At 40.2% G+C, this 4546-nt stretch overlaps 1 non-coding gene across 1 annotated transcript; it reads right to left on the bottom strand.

Moving 5' to 3' along the window:
- Positions 1-2200: 2200 nt before the first annotated feature.
- On the bottom strand, positions 2201-2273 carry Trnar-ucu (transfer RNA arginine (anticodon UCU)). The gene has a single exon. It is a non-coding gene; the product is annotated as a tRNA-Arg (tRNA).
- Positions 2274-4546: the final 2273 nt, after the last annotated feature.

The raw sequence follows: 4546 nt of genomic DNA, 5'->3' as shown, positions 1-4546 counted from the left end.
ACATATCTGGACACTCAAAGACAGCAACACCAATTTTACAATTAACTGGAGTATTTTAGCGACCGCCCCGGCCTACAGCAACAACTGCAAGCAGCGCCACTTGTGCCTGACAGAAAAACTTTATTTAATTAGAGCCAAGAACCCGTCTTTATTAAACAAAAGAACAGAACTCATTTCTAAATGCCGCCACGAGATATAAGTTTTACTTCGCAAATTTCACAAGCCGCCAACAATAGTTCTAGAAAATCGTTATTTCACATGTAGATCAGATCATCACATTAATGAATTAATCAGTTACTTATCTAATTTGTATATAAGAAGGTATGATCTTAGTTGAATAAAGTTCTGTCTGACGAGCGCTTAATCGCGAAACTCAGAGTAACAGAGAATTGATGCGTCCTCTTTAATCTTTCAACTTATGTATACTTAGCTCTGCTACCACAGCATTGAGCACTTTAAGCCAAGGTTGACTCGACCTCCACATTTATATATATATATATATATGCAGATATAGCTCTTTGGCATTACAAACCTTTTGCTTTCATGTCCAAACTGAGCACTCTACTAGGATGAGTCATTGCCGCTAGCAATTGCGCATGCTCACTAGCTCGCTAGTTTGAGCACTCTGGCATGGCTTAGATGCACCACATGCGTGGGACATTTGGGGTGGCTTTATAAGCTTAAAGGAGAACTGAAGGCTAGAAAATCAAATTTTTTTGTGTCTTATTATTATCGAAATATAACGTCCTTTACCTAAACAAACAGGAAAAATCCTTTTTCATCTTGAAAGGCCTTGAATTTGCCCAAAATCCTTGGTTGTTTTTCCAATTTGAACGCCCGCCATTTTGTTTGCTTTTCCTTCCGGTTACTTCCAAAAAAGGAATGTCAGCCGCCATGTTGTGACGTCATTGCGTACAACCAAGCAGCTGGTTTTCACTGAAATCTTCTGTTATCGTTAAGTCTCAACATAGTACTCCGCTTTCTTCGTCGTTAATACACGTAAGTTTATGGCAGAACTTGAACCATATTCTTTTGATCCAATGCGAGAAAGTTCAGGATCGGAGGAAGAGGAAGCAACCGAAAGGGAAGACTCAAGATGGGGAAATACGACTTGGTGCAGCTGTGATTTTTGCTTGAACTGGGAGGCCGGGACAGCAAGAAAAGGAATGCATCTGCTGCTGCAAGATAGAGGAGCTATGAACAAATCTCAGGTGAATTGATTGTATTCAAAAGGCAATAAAAACAACTTGATTACTAAGAGATTCTGTTGGCTGCTTTTGTTTTGTCTGTCATTTCGATTCAATTTGAGAAACTATTCGTTGTGTAACGCCAGCATTCTAGCTTTTCGACAAAGAAAAGAGCTATAAACTGCCATTGCGGGGTCTGAGTGCTGCGATTAATGAACAACATGTATGTAAACACATGAGCTCTGTTCGTAATTTTGCAAATTTTCAAACTTCAATTAAACATCTTTGTGATCGTTGTCGAGTTTATAAAACCCAGCTTGAAGTGCGAATGCCAATCACGAAATAACGTGTCCCAGTTGCTTGCAAAAACAACCTTTCGGTTCACTTCTCTGGCGCTTGGTTTGCCACTGAAATCTCCCAACTAAAGAAAACATAACTTACTCACTGGGCATAAATGGAATCGATGGAGTCGCAAAGTTATTCATCATTTCATCAATTACATGCAATTGTCGCATCGACTGCTGTGGCCAAGACACCTTCAAAACAGGAGGGTTTGAAATGATCCGAACAGATGTGACAGGGCTGGATATTTGGCTAGTTTTTTCTTCTAAATTCGGATGATCCATTCTTCGAGAAGGGAAACGATGAGAGTTCTACTAGAACAGCCCACAATAGCGCCCTGAACCATTTTTTCAAGTTTCCCGCATTCAAGCAAGTGAGCGCAATGATGTCACGCATAGCGCCCAAGCCTGCTATAGTACAGCCAAAATGGTGACCAATACGGATCTTTCTGGCCTCATAAAAACGTCAAAATGTAAGGAACCCCTCAAATACTCGAATATTTCCTTTAACTAAGTCAGGCACGACAAATTTGGCGAAGGAAAAAATATTTCTATATGGAAAGAACTCAAGTGAGGCCATCGCTACTGTGTGCATGTGATGGATGAAGAACCTTCGCTGATCCACAGCATCAGGAACTTCTTATGCAACACCCAAGGACAGAGAAAAATCTCTGACCCGGGTGGGAATCGAACCCACGACCTCCGGATTAGATCACCGTTGCTCTACCGACTGAGCTACAAGGCCAGACGGGAGCAGGCCGTGGGAGTTTGAGGACAAATCGGCTCGGCCCAAGCCAAGTACTAAGTGCAATTAGTTAATTGCACTTAGTTGCACTTTGTTGTTATCAACAACGGACTTTACTGTTGTCAACATCGAACTATTGACTCAACATCCGACATTACAGTTATCAACAGCGGACCATTGGCTCAACATCGGACTTTAGTTGACTATTTGTAACTCAACATCCAACTGCACAGTTGGCAACATCGCACTATTGACTCAACATCCGACATTACAGTTATCAACAGCGGACTTTGTCACGTCAACAAAACAAAATGTTCGACTTTGCCACACGCCATGTTCGTCTTCGTAAAGTTCGATATTGAGTTCTCTTCGTGCGTGCCAAATCCGCCGATAATTATGGGATTGCCAGAATGACGTCACTATGGCAAAGTCTTGCTCTCGTGTGAACTGTTCTTCCACGTGTTGCGGCCGCGAAGATTTCAGTAAGATTTCAGCAAGATTTAGCAAGATTTCAGCGCGATTTCAGCAAGAAATTAGCAAGATTTCACGCTAAATGGCAAACGGCAACAGCCAGTTAAGCCGACGAAAAAATACACTACTACAAGTGGCAGAGAGACTCGAATCTTTGGAACACCATGATCATGAAGGTGAGATAACTGAGCTTGAGCTTAAAATGTTTCGTAGCTAGCGCTATTTTTTGACTAATAATACTTGAAGGTGCCTTATAAATGTAAAGTGCAGAAAGTAATGCTGTTATCCCGACGTTCTATCGCAATTGGTGAAAGATTTCCGTATAACCCCATCAATAGTTATGCATACCGTTCTTAAAACTGAAACAAAAGCCAAAACAATAGAACTCTAAAAGCAAAAAAATAGCACACATACCTAATTAATGTCACCATGGGGTTAGTTATGCAATGAAACATAACAAAATTTGGTAAACTTACTGATTGTCATGCAATCTTCCTGATGGTGAGATTAATTTTTTGTTATGAAGTTAATTTGAACAATGTGTAAACTGGGGCCCAGTCCCTTTTTGAACTTCGGAACGGGCAATTGGGAACACTAATTAATTATTGGAATTTGGAAGTGTTGGTTTAATAACACAAAGTCAGCTTCACAATAAAAGTAAGAATAAAAAGAAATTGGAATGGATGTATAATGCCAAAAACATATACTAACCTTCAGTTATGCAAACTTACTGATTGCATGCTGTAAGAGAAGGTACACTGAATAAACATTAGAGGGCCAGATCCTTATGAAATGAAATGGACACCCTGAACTGGTTACTGTTGAATACTTTCAGGTGCTACTAGCACTAATATTGCTAGTGCTGCAACAGCAAGAACCTCATCCCACGAGGATGCAAGAGCAATACCAACTGCAACACCTGCTGGAACAGCTGGGTCATCATGTATTGGCAGCATTCCTGGTCCTTCAGGAACAACAAGAGCTGTGCAACCAACAGCAAACCTAAGAAATTCTGTCTCTGCCGCAGCCTCAGCTCAAGAACATCGAAGGCTGTTCAATTACAAAACATCTTATGCAAACACAAAAAAGAAAAGCAAAAGACCTGCACCAACTTGCACTTTGAAGTTTTTATGCATGACAAAGTTTGATTCAGTGAAGCCACCCTTAACTGTAATGGAGCGCACACAATTGGTTAATGCCGGTCTTGGAGACTGCAGCATACAGTTTGATCATTTAAAAGTTAATGTTACATAATTCATGATGTATTAAGCATTTATGTCCTGCAAAATTATTATGCAGGCCATTTAATGCCCAGTCTTAAATGACTTGAATGTGCAATTTACAAGGATAAACTCTTGCTCAACACTTTTGTAGCAGATGTAGCTATCAATGCGACAGCAAAATATGAACTAGAATCAATACAAATGAGCATGTTCTTTATCTAGGATCACCATGCAATGCAATATTATGCAACACGGATGCACCCTGTTCTATGAGCCGCCTGTCGAATGGTCATATTGTGATTTCAGGTAGCCTGCAAGCCCTTCATGGGATATTCCCTGGTAAAAGCAAGGACGAATTAAAGATTCCTCTCGAGTCAGCTGGTTATAATGTTGAAAGAGCTGTTGCACAGATTCTTAATGATGATGATGATAATGATAGTGATAATTGTCTTGAAGTTTCATGCCTTGGTCTTACAAATGAGCAAAACATTCGTGGTGCTGGTAAATAATGTTGCTTATATGGCTTGTTTATAAGAAACTTTAAAATGCTGTCGTCACTGACTAAGATCTTAAAAATGT

Source organism: Montipora foliosa, chromosome 2 (genome assembly GCF_036669935.1).
Source record: "Montipora foliosa isolate CH-2021 chromosome 2, ASM3666993v2, whole genome shotgun sequence".
Lineage (NCBI taxonomy): Eukaryota > Metazoa > Cnidaria > Anthozoa > Scleractinia > Acroporidae > Montipora > Montipora foliosa.
This window is presented reverse-complemented; position numbering and strand designations above follow the sequence as displayed.